Consider the following 13,382-nt stretch of genomic DNA (forward strand, 5'->3'; position numbering starts at 1 on the left):
GTTTCTAGCATGGTTGTCCAGGTTATTTCTTCTCCTATCTTCAGCTGTCCATTCCTTTCTGTCCTTATCAATGATTATCGGTCCTTAAGCCAGAATGAACTGCATCTCATCATCCAAGGTGATTAAGTGTAGGTGCATGCATGCCTTCCAGTTGGCAAAATCATCACCTTCTAGCATTAGGGGCCTATCAAACGACATGCTTGCTTGAGTATTGAAACTAACTGCTCTGATACCAATTGTTAGGATCTAGGTCGCGGCTGGAGGATCGGGTTGGACCGGTCATCGCGTCTCACTCAAAGGGTGGTGATTAATCCTGTTAGAGATTAACACCGGGGTTTCAATACTACACAAACTGTCACAAACCCTTGAACCAGGTTCAAGCGCGGAAGAGGTTTGTTTCAGGTTGAAGCAGCACACTCACAAGATAGGCAGAACCGGTTTTTGAATAGGACATGTTTGGAGGTTGCTGGGTCAGTTTTATAACTTGGTGATTCGGTTTAGGTGGTGTAGAGTCGGTTAAGGCGGTGTATGTAGGTTAGTACAGGTCGGTTAGAATGTAGAACCAGTAGAGAGTAAATAACAAGATAGGTTTTTATGGATGTTCGGAGATAAAACTCCTATGTCACCCCTTCCTCTCGAAACCGCGAGTAGAATATTCACTAAGGAATACAAATACAATCCGATCAAGACTTATTTCCTGCTCGATAACACCCGTACAATTTACACCGAAATTGTAAATACACACTTTAACTTAGCACTTAAGCTTTTCTAGAGAGAGAACACACTCTTATCACTTGTAAATTAAATGTTCACTGTGTTCCCACATTTACTCCTCTTCAGCTGCTCCTTTTATAGGTGAAATATGCTAACGGTCATATTTCTTTTCCTTGAATTTGATTGGCTGAGCAGAGGTTCGGTGATTCAGACCTGGCGGTCAACTTTTCAGACCTGACGGTCAACTTTTCAGACCTGACGGTTTGATCTTCCAGTGTGTAAGACAAACCTACTAGGTTTGTCTTTTACTCAATATGGTGATTGTCTGTTAGACAGTTGTCTGTACTTGGAAGATTGCCTCTGATTTATCCTGAAGTGGAAAGATCTTGTAGGACTGTCTTCTGCAGCCTGCAGACTTTCCTCAGACTTGTATGGATATGGAAATGTTCAGTCTGTTCCTTTGGTATCATTCTCAACAGATACCCGAAGTATCTTCTTATGCTGGTCGGTCATTTGACTTAGCCTGATGACTTCCAGTTATTGACCGGTTGTCTGGTGTTTCCAGCCTTCTTTTGAGCGGTCATGTTTCAGGTCGGTTTGATAACTTGACCGGTTGAGCTTCTTAACCGGTTCATTGGTCTGACCGGTTCGTTTTCTCAAACCGATTGGGTACTTTGACTGGTCCGGTTCTTTGTTCCTGCATGGAAGGTTTATTTGTGTTAAGTTCTGTGAACCGGTCTAATTTTATCTAACACCAAAGATATGTTTAAGTTTAAAATTGAACTTTGGGCATTTGAAAATTAATTTGGTCGGTTTGAAAATTTAGGTTTTTTCTTGTTTGTTTATTATTTCCTATTTTCCAACTAATTTTTCGTTTGTTTAAAGAATACTCATAAATAAATATAGGAACTTACTTTTAATGTCATTATAAATTATAATTAACATACAAAAAGATAGTTAATATTCTGATGAATGTAGAAACCTACATACAATCAAGCCAAAAAAGGTGTTTATTTTATAATTTGTAGGCATAAATGGGCCATAATGTTTATTGTTAATTATTTTTTATTTCGCTTAACTCTGTTAGTACCGTTTTCTTTTATATTCAGCACGTTAAAATATTATTGGGCCTTAGTAACCCTGAGAGATTCCGTAACGTATTGAATGACACGTGACAATATGAAACCTGGGGTGACTCGAGTTTTAAAAGTATGGTGGTTGAGTTTTTAATGATTAAGGGGCCGAAATTGAAATTTGAGTCTCCCCTTTCATATTTTTTATTATTGTTTCTTGTTTTACAACTGATAATTAATTTAGAGAATACTTATATATAATTAAATTTTGACGGCAAATTTTAATAATCTGATAAACCGAGAGTAACCCATGTATGACCTAGCCCAAAGATGTGTTTGAGTTTAAAATTGAACGTCGGGCATTTGACAATTAATTGGGCCGGTTTAAAAATTTGGGTTTTTTCTTGTTTGTTTATTATTTCCTATTTTCCAATTAATTTTTCGTTTGTTTAAAGAATACTCATAATTAAATATAGGAACTTACTTTTAATGTCATTATAAATTATAATTAACATACAAAAATAAAGTTCATATTCTGATGGACGGGAAGCCTATTTACAATCAAGTCCAAAAGGTGTTTATTTTATAATATCTTGACATAAATAGATGATTCTGTTTATTGTTAGTTATTTTTTATTTTGCTTAATCCCGTTTTCTTTTATATTCAGCAAGTTAAAATGTTATTGTGCCTTCGTAACCTTGGGAGATTCCGTAGCTTAACAGTGTGTAACCTTGGAAAATAAATTAGGAATTTTCTAACTTATCGTAAAAGTTTGTGCGTATATTCGTCATGTTAAGAGTTCATATGAATAAATTTTATTTTTGTAAATGGCGGGAGGAGGAAGATCTTAGATAAAAGGTAAAACTAGTGTGAGAGTGAGAGACGATTGAGTTGAAGGAGTGAGCAATGGCAGCGACGACGACGGATACTTTGCAAAGCCTTCTGCAATCCATCAAATCATCCGAGGTAAGCATTTCTTTTCGTTGAATCATTAACTCAATTTCAATGCTTCGTTGTTTTTTCTTCAAAAATGGTCGAATATCTTCATTTCTCCTCTATAAGCTAGTTCTTATAGGATGTTATTAGTACATGTAATGGTAGGCTTAATACGACTTGAAATCAACTGATAACTCCGTAGATTTAAGTTAAAATGGTATGTGATGATGTTGTTCCGTGGGTTCATGGGTTTGAATCTAACTGATTTGTTGTGAGGATGTGCAAGATTAAACATTCAAGTTCCTTGGGCTTGATAATTTGTTTCATATCGCAAATCTTGTATTCAGGCAAGTTCATGGCATGGCGTGGAAAACATATGAAGATGACACTCATGGAAAGTGAAGATTTTCAAAAAGAAGAGCACATTAATGCCTTCTTTCAGGTGTATGTTTGCTTTCATCCTTGACAATTCTAGTTTTTTACTATATACGATTCTTATTGAAGTAGCCCATTAATTCTCGAGACACTTCTTCTGTGGAAATTCATGTTAAATAAGCCTAGCAATTTGAACAAGAAAATTATAAATTAGCTAAGATGCGAGTTTGCTCGAACACATTGCAGAACATCCTTCTTTCTGCACAAATTTCTAAATTTAGTTAGGTTTAAAATATTATGCTTCTTATTCTTTGAGACAATAGCTTCTAATAAAGACATTACATCTCTATTGGAACTACCTATGTCCTTCCCCATATCATTTCCATGTTCTTTCAAGCCTTTTTTTAAAAAGGTCAACATTTTATTTGAAAAAGAGAGCATTCAAAGACTTAGTTTAAAAATGTGAGAGAATATAAAACTTAAACAATTATAGCATACAATATCAAGATTATAATGGATGTTGACAAACAAAATGAAATAAGGATAGAAATTTATAAAATCCTTTGTACACTGCATCCATGAAGATGATTACATACTTGCTAGATAATTGTTCACGGTTTACCTGGAACGAAACTAAGTTGTATCCTAAAAGTCAATAAAACCTACCTAGTAGACCAAATGTCTTGTATTCGATTCTCATTCAGAACGCATTGATAAAAGGGGACAATGACTGTGGGTGGTCGTGCTAGCCACCCAAGGACTAAACCCAGATAAAAAAAGAAAAAAACAATACAACTTAATTCACGTTATTAAGCCATGATATAATGTGATCTTAAGATAGCAGGATTCAATGCGAAACATATGTTTCACATTTACACAAGTGAAGTTGATTTTGCTGGCTCAGGAGGTCTCATCTTCTGTTGTTTATTTGATATTTTTTGAGTGAATATTGTATGTCATGTCTATGTACTTTTTTAATATTAGACTATTTGTTAACAGTTTTTGATAGAAGGCCTTCAGTTTGGCAATTATCTTAAGCCATCAAATTTGTAGATAGACTTGAGATTTAATTTGTTGCAGCTACTTCTTGATGTGTTGAACTACTCTGCTGCTGGTTTTTCTACTTTATCGAGGTATCCTGTATCAGATGACAACGAGCCTATGGCCTCAGTTGAAAATTTTACTTATGAACAACCTAATCTGACAAAAGACTCAATCAATATTAGAACTGATCGAAGGTATGAAATTAAAAACAATGAGTATTAATTGTACTTCTAGACTCAATATTAGAACTTGATTTTGTCCCGGTTCTTACATTATCAAATTAGATACCCTTTATGTCAAGTTTGAAGTTTTTTGAAGTAGTCATAACTTGTTAGCAAGCATAATTGTCAAACAATGAGATTAAACTTCTTCTTCCAAGCAATGTCATAAAAAAAGCAAATAGAAGCTGGATATTATGTTATGCTCTTTAAACAAATTGTGAATGAGGCACAAAATAAAGTGTATATATGGCAAAAAAAACAAATTGTGAATGAGATGATAATACAGACATTGTCAAGAAGATAAATATATTACGTGAGCAGATCAAAGCTAATATAGTAACAGTTGCTGTTAGTGGGAAGAACCTGGAAGGTATCATGATTTTATTCTTTACCCTAATACTTGAGTTACTAATCAAAATCATATAGCACACACACTCTGTGTTTTTTATTTTGGGGAAGGGGATTACATTCAGAACTTAACTTATTTTTCATATTAAAATATTTATAAAAGTACAACAACAAAAAAATACTATAATTTGCAACGATATGGAAGTATGTTAATGTTTCTTTTCCTTGGTATCCGACATTCCTTTTGTATAAATCTTTTGGAAGAACACATCTGAATTGGCCTCATTTGAAAGCACTTTTTTTCTTTGTATTTGGATCTGTCCAGATAAATAGATGTTTGGAAACTAAGATTAGGCATTGTTTGATAACACAATTTATCACTTAATCTAAATAAGTGCTTATGTGAATTAAGTTAATTTGATATAATTTTATAATTATTTAGATTCAACTCAAGTTAAGCTAAACGTCTCGCTTAATTCAGTAATATAGTTAGAGCGTCTATAAAACGACTTTTAAAATCCAAAGTAGGAACTTGAAGGTTTAAAGTTAGTGTAAAAGAACTTTGTTAACCATAGGTTGGCTGTCCATTTGTAATTAAGTTGTGGTTTTTGCTTCGGCAAAATAATTAAATATATTGATGTTGATAAAGATAAAGAATAACTGCTTTGTCTTTATTTTTATTTTTTTCTTCGAAGCAGATTGGCTATGTTAATCCATTTATGCTTTTATCTTGATTATTCTTTTTTTCAGAAACGGGAGGTGAGGATGATGGAATTCTGGATGTGAGTGTTGATGATTTTTTTTTAAATGGAAATTCAAGTGATGAAGCTGATGCTGATGAGTTGAAAATAAAAAGTACTAGGTAAATGTTCATTAAACTTAAACCATGTTTGCTTTGTGGCTATTAGTTTCTTGTTGACACATCCTCTATGAAAAACCATTCTTGTCCATGCACTACTCATGTTCATTTTGTGTGGTTCAATTGAAAATCGTGTATCTCATTGACAACTTTATGCAACTTAATGTTCCTTCTAACTTTGAAACAATTGAAACCCTTTTGGTACATAGAGTTTTGAGTTTTGATATGTGATCTCATCTAACTCAAATTTTGTTTGTCATCTGGCCACCATTTGCGATCCATCTTAAAATACAACTTGCAGTTTTTTTGTACCAAACAAAAATATGCATGTTCTAAAAAATTGGGATCATGATCGGGCAATTACTTCCATTTAATTTGTTAAATGAAACTTTGATCTACTACCCTTTTTTGTTTAACTACAAATTTGACAATTTTTCAATAGGATTAAGATACAACTCAATTTTAGTTATAATTTGCATGAAACTATTGATGATGTATAAGGAGTTTTCATCAATTTTTTTATTTTTTTTAGTTGCTGAACACACTAGAAATGCTATATGTATAGATGCATTATCCATCTAATTTTAGAAAATTATACCAACTTCAATTTTTTTTTTCTTTTTTTGTATCTCTTTTGCATTCCTTGAAACACTAGACATTGTTCATATCTTGTCTGCAATTTCTGTTATTCCTATCAAGGGTACAAACATCTAATTTTAGAAAATTATACCAACTTCAATTTCAATGCTTCGTTGTTTTTTCTTCAAAAATGGTCGAATATCTTCATTTCTCCTCTATAAGCTAGTTCTTATAGGATGTTATTAGTACATGTAATGGTAGGCTTAATACGACTTGAAATCAACTGATAACTCCGTGGATTTAAGTTAAAATGGTATGTGATGATGTTGTTCCGTGGGTTCATGGGTTTGAATCTAACTGATTTGTTGTGAGGATGTGCAAGATTAAACATTCAAGTTCCTTGGGCTTGATAATTTGTTTCATATCGCAAATCTTGTATTCAGGCAAGTTCATGGCGTGGAAAACATATGAAGATTACACTCATGGAAAGTGAAGATTCTCAGAAAGAAGAGCACATTAATGCCTTCTTTCAGGTGTATGTTTTCTTTCATCCTTGACAATTCTAGTTTCTTACTATATACGATTCTTATTGAAGTAGCCCATTAATTCTCGAGACACTTCTTCTGTGGAAATTCATGTTAAATAAGCCTAGCAATTTGAACAAGAAAATTATAAATTAGCTAAGATGCGAGTTTGCTCGAACACATTGCAGAACATCCTTCTTTCCGCACAAATTTCTAAATTTAGTTAGGTTTAAAATATTATGCTTCTTATTCTTTGAGACAATAGCTTCTAATAAAGACATTACATCTCTATTGGAACTGCCTATGTCCTTCCCCATATCATTTCCATGTTCTTTCAAGCCTTTTTTTTAAAAAGGTCAACATTTTATTTGAAAAAGAGAGCATTCAAAGACTTAGTTTAAAAATGTGAGAGAATATAAAACTTAAACAATTATAGCATACAATATCAAGATTATAATGGATGTTGACAAACAAAAAGAAATAAGGATAGAAATTTATAAAATCCTTTGTACACTGCATCCATGAAGATAATTACATACTTGCTAGATAATTGTTCACGGTTTACCTGGAACGAAACTAAGTTGTATCCTAAAATTCAATAAAACCTACCTAGTAGACCAAATGTCTTGTATTCGATTCTCATTCAGAACGCATTGATAAAAGGGGGCCATGACTGTGGGGGGTCGTGCTAGCCACCCTAGGACTAAACCCAGATAAAAAAAGAAAAAAACAATACAACTTAATTCACGTTATTAAGCCATGATATAATGTGATCTTAAGATAGCAGGATTCAATGCGAAACATATGTTTCACATTTACACAAGTGAAGTTGATTTTGCTGGCTCAGGAGGTCTCATCTTCTGTTGTTTATTTGATATTTTTTGAGTGAATATTGTATGTCATGTCTATGCACTTTTTTAATATTAGACTATTTGTTAACAGTTTTTTATATAAGGCCTTCAGTTTGGCAATTATCTGAAGCGATCAAATTTGTAGATAGACTTGAGATTTAATTTGTTGCAGCTACTTCTTGATGTGTTGAACTACTCTGCTGCTGGTTTTTCTGCTTTATCGAGGTATCCCGTATCAGATGACAACGAGCCTATGGCCTCAGTTGAAAATTTTACTTATGAACAACTGAATCTGACAAAAGACTCAATCAATATTAGAACTGATCGAAGGTATGAAATTAAAAACAATGAGTATTAATTGTACTTCTAGACTCAATATTAGAACTGGATTTTGTCCCGCTTCTTACATTATCAAATTAGATACCCTTTATGTCAAGTTTGAAGTTTTTTGAAGTAGTCATAACTTGTTAGCAAGCATAATTGTCAAACAATGAGATCAAACTTCTTCTTCCAAGCAATGTCATAAAAAAAGCAAATAGAAGCTGGATATTATGTTATGCTCTTTAAAAAAATTGTGAATGAGGCACAAAATAAAGTGTATATATGGCAAAAAAACAAATTGTGAATGAGGTGATAATACAGACATTGTCAAGAAGATAAATATATTACGTGAGTAGATCAAAGCTAATATAGTAACAGCTACTGCTAGTGGGAAGAACCTGGAAGGTATCATGATTTTATTCTTTACCCTAATACTTGAGTTACTAATCAAAATCATATAGCACACACACTCTGTGTTTTTTATTTTGGGGAAGGGGATTACATTCAGAACTTAACTTTTTTTCATGTTAAAATATTTATAAAAGTACAACAACAAAAAAATACTATAATTTGCAACGATATGGAACTATGTTAATGTTTCTTTTCCTTGGTATCCGACATTCCTTTTGTATAAATCTTTTGGAAGAACACATCTGAATTGGCCTCATTTGAAAGCACTTTTTTTCTTTGTATTTGGATCTGTCCAGATAAATAGATGTTTGGAAACTAAGATTAGGCATTGTTTGATAACACAATTTATCACTTAATCTAAATAAATGCTTATGTGAATTAAGTTAATTTGATATAATTTTATAATTATTTAGATTCAACTCAAGTTAAGCTAAACGTCTCGCTTAATTCAGTAATATAGTTAGAGCGTCTATAAAACGACTTTTAAAATCCAAAGTAGGAACTTGAAGGTTTAAAGTTAGTGTAAAAGAACTTTGTTAACCATAGGTTGGCTGTCCATTTGTAATTAAGTTGTGGTTTTTGCTTCGGCAAAATAATTAAATATATTGATGTTGATAAAGATAAAGAATAACTGCTTTGTCTTTATTTTTATTTATTTCTTCGAAGCAGATTGGCTATGTTAATCCATTTATGCTTTTATCTTGATTATTCTTTTTTTCAGAAATGGGAGGTGAGGATGATGGAATTCTGGATGTGAGTGATGATGATTTTTTCTTAAATGGAAATTCAAGTGATGAAGCTGATGCTGATGAGTTGAAAATAAAAAGTACAAGGTAAATGTTCATTAAACTTAAACCATGTTTGCTTTGTGGCTATTAGTTTCTTGTTGACACATCCTCTATGAAAAATCATTATTGTCCATGTTCCACTACTCATGTTCATTTTGTGTGGTTTAATTGAAAATCGTGTATCTCATTGACAACTTTATGCAACTTCATGTTCCTTCTAACTTTGAAACAATTGAAACCCTTTTGGTACATAGAGTTTTGAGTTTTGATATGTGATCTCATCTAACTCAAATTTTGTTTGTCATCTGGCCACCATTTGCGATCCATCTTAAAATACAACTTGCAGTTTTTTTGTACCAAACAAAAATATGCATGTTCTAAAAAATTGGGATCATGATCGGGCAATTACTTCCATTTAATTTGTTAAATGAAACTTTGATCTACTACCCTTTTTTGTTTAACTACAAATTTGACAATTTTTTAATAGGATTAAGATACAACTCAATTTTAGTTATAATTTGCATGAAACTATTGATGATGTATAAGGAGTTTTCATCAATTTTTTTATTTTTTTTTTATTTGCTGAACACACTAGAAATGCTATATGTATAGATGCATTATCCATCTAATTTTAGAAAATTATACCAACTTCAATTTTTTTTTCTTTTTTTGTATCTCTTTTGCATTCCTTGAAACACTAGACATTGTTCATATCTTGTCTGCAATTTCTGTTATTCCTATCAAGGGTACAAACATCTAATTTTAGAAAATTATACCAACTTCAATTTCAATGCTTCGTTGTTTTTTCTTCAAAAATGGTCGAATATCTTCATTTCTCCTCTATAAGCTAGTTCTTATAGGATGTTATTAGTACATGTAATGGTAGGCTTAATACGACTTGAAATCAACTGATAACTCCGTGGATTTAAGTTAAAATGGTATGTGATGATGTTGTTCCGTGGGTTCATGGGTTTGAATCTAACTGATTTGTTGTGAGGATGTGCAAGATTAAACATTCAAGTTCCTTGGGCTTGATAATTTGTTTCATATCGCAAATCTTGTATTCAGGCAAGTTCATGGCGTGGAAAACATATGAAGATTACACTCATGGAAAGTGAAGATTCTCAGAAAGAAGAGCACATTAATGCCTTCTTTCAGGTGTATGTTTGCTTTCATCCTTGACAATTCTAGTTTCTTACTATATACGATTCTTATTGAAGTAGCCCATTAATTCTCGAGACACTTCTTCTGTGGAAATTCATGTTAAATAAGCCTAGCAATTTGAACAAGAAAATTATAAATTAGTTAAGATGCGAGTTTGCTCGAACACATTGCAGAACATCCTTCTTTCCGCACAAATTTCTAAATTTAGTTAGGTTTAAAATATTATGCTTCTTATTCTTTGAGACAATAGCTTCTAATAAAGACATTACATCTCTATTGGAACTGCCTATGTCCTTCCCCATATCATTTCCATGTTCTTTCAAGCCTTTTTTTTTAAAAAGGTCAACATTTTATTTGAAAAAGAGAGCATTCAAAGACTTAGTTTAAAAATGTGAGAGAATATAAAACTTAAACAATTATAGCATACAATATCAAGATTATAATGGATGTTGACAAACAAAAAGAAATAAGGATAGAAATTTATAAAATCCTTTGTACACTGCATCCATGAAGATGATTACATACTTGCTAGATAATTGTTCACGGTTTACCTGGAACGAAACTAAGTTGTATCCTAAAAGTCAATAAAACCTACCTAGTAGACCAAATGTCTTGTATTCGATTCTCATTCAGAACGCATTGATAAAAGGGGGCCATGACTGTGGGGGGTCGTGCTAGCCACCCAGGACTAAACCCAGATAAAAAAAGAAAAAAACAAGACAACTTAATTCACGTTATTAAGCCATGATATAATGTGATCTTAAGATAGCAGGATTCAATGCGAAACATATGTTTCACATTTACACAAGTGAAGTTGATTTTGCTGGCTCAGGAGGTCTCATCTTCTGTTGTTTATTTGATATTTTTTGAGTGAATATTGTATGTCATGTCTATGTACTTTTTTAATATTAGACTATTTGTTAACAGTTTTTGATATAAGGCCTTCAGTTTGGCAATTATCTGAAGCGATCAAATTTGTAGATAGACTTGAGATTTAATTTGTTGCAGCTACTTCTTGATGTGTTGAACTACTCTGCTGCTGGTTTTTCTGCTTTATCGAGGTATCCCGTATCAGATGACAACGAGCCTATGGACTCAGTTGAAAATTTTACTTATGAACAACTGAATCTGACAAAAGACTCAATCAATATTAGAACTGATCGAAGGTATGAAATTAAAAACAATGAGTATTAATTGTACTTCTAGACTCAATATTAGAACTGGATTTTGTCCCGCTTCTTACATTATCAAATTAGATACCCTTTATGTCAAGTTTGAAGTTTTTTGAAGTAGTCATAACTTGTTAGCAAGCATAATTGTCAAACAATGAGATCAAACTTCTTCTTCCAAGCAATGTCATAAAAAAAGCAAATAGAAGCTGGATATTATGTTATGCTCTTTAAAAAAATTGTGAATGAGGCACAAAATAAAGTCTATATATGGCAAAAAAACAAATTGTGAATGAGGTGATAATACAGACATTGTCAAGAAGATAAATATATTACGTGAGTAGATCAAAGCTAATATAGTAACAGCTACTGCTAGTGGGAAGAACCTGGAAGGTATCATGATTTTATTCTTTACCCTAATACTTGAGTTACTAATCAAAATCATATAGCACACACTCTGTGTTTTTAATTTTGGGGAAGGGGATTACATTCAGAACTTAACTTTTTTTCATGTTAAAATATTTATAAAAGTACAACAACAAAAAAATACTATAATTTGCAACGATATGGAACTATGTTAATGTTTCTTTTCCTTGGTATCCGACATTCCTTTTGTATAAATCTTTTGGAAGAACACATCTGAATTGGCCTCATTTGAAAGCACTTTTTTTCTTTGTATTTGGATCTGTCCAGATAAATAGATGTTTGGAAACTAAGATTAGGCATTGTTTGATAACACAATTTATCACTTAATCTAAATAAATGCTTATGTGAATTAAGTTAATTTGATATAATTTTATAATTATTTAGATTCAACTCAAGTTAAGCTAAACGTCTCGCTTAATTCAGTAATATAGTTAGAGCGTCTATAAAACGACTTTTAAAATCCAAAGTAGGAACTTGAAGGTTTAAAGTTAGTGTAAAAGAACTTTGTTAACCATAGGTTGGCTGTCCATTTGTAATTAAGTTGTGGTTTTTGCTTCGGCAAAATAATTAAATATATTGATGTTGATAAAGATAAAGAATAACTGCTTTGTCTTTATTTTTATTTATTTCTTCGAAGCAGATTGGCTATGTTAATCCATTTATGCTTTTATCTTGATTATTCTTTTTTTCAGAAACGGGAGGTGAGGATGATGGAATTCTGGATGTGAGTGATGATGATTTTTTCTTAAATGGAAATTCAAGTGATGAAGCTGATGCTGATGAGTTGAAAATAAAAAGTACAAGGTAAATGTTCATTAAACTTAAACCATGTTTGCTTTGTGGCTATTAGTTTCTTGTTGACACATCCTCTATGAAAATCATTATTGTCCATGTTCCACTACTCATGTTCATTTTGTGTGGTTCAATTGAAAATCGTGTATCTCATTGACAACTTTATGCAACTTCATGTTCCTTCTAACTTTGAAACAATTGAAACCCTTTTGGTACATAGAGTTTTGAGTTTTGATATGTGATCTCATCTAACTCAAATTTTGTTTGTCATCTGGCCACCATTTGCGATCCATCTTAAAATACAACTTGCAGGTTTTTTGTACCAAACAAAAATATGCATGTTCTAAAAAATTGGGATCATGATCGGGCAATTACTTCCATTTAATTTGTTAAATGAAACTTTGATCTACTACCCTTTTTTGTTTAACTACAAATTTGACAATTTTTCAATAGGATTAAGATACAACTCAATTTTAGTTATAATTTGCATGAAACTATTGATGATGTATAAGGAGTTTTCATCAATTTTTTTATTTTTTTTTAGTTGCTGAACACACTAGAAATGCTATATGTATAGATGCATTATCCATCTAATTTTAGAAAATTATACCAACTTCAATTTTTTTTTATTTTTTTGTATCTCTTTTGCATTCCTTGAAACACTAGACATTGTTCATATCTTGTCTGCAATTTCTGTTATTCCTATCAAGGGTACAAACATCTAATTTTAGAAAATTATACCAACTTCAATTTCAATGCTTCGTTGTTTTTTCTTCAAAAATGGTC

General features: G+C 31.9%; 1 long non-coding RNA gene across 1 annotated transcript; it reads left to right on the plus strand.

Moving 5' to 3' along the window:
- The first annotated feature begins 11,676 nt into the window (after positions 1-11,676).
- On the plus strand, positions 11,677-12,595 carry LOC124927108. Its single transcript, XR_007098387.1, has 2 exons — positions 11,677-11,771; positions 12,497-12,595. It is a non-coding gene; the product is annotated as an uncharacterized LOC124927108 (long non-coding RNA).
- Positions 12,596-13,382: the final 787 nt, after the last annotated feature.

The sequence above is a fragment of the Impatiens glandulifera genome, chromosome 2 (genome assembly GCF_907164915.1).
Source record: "Impatiens glandulifera chromosome 2, dImpGla2.1, whole genome shotgun sequence".
NCBI lineage: Eukaryota > Viridiplantae > Streptophyta > Magnoliopsida > Ericales > Balsaminaceae > Impatiens > Impatiens glandulifera.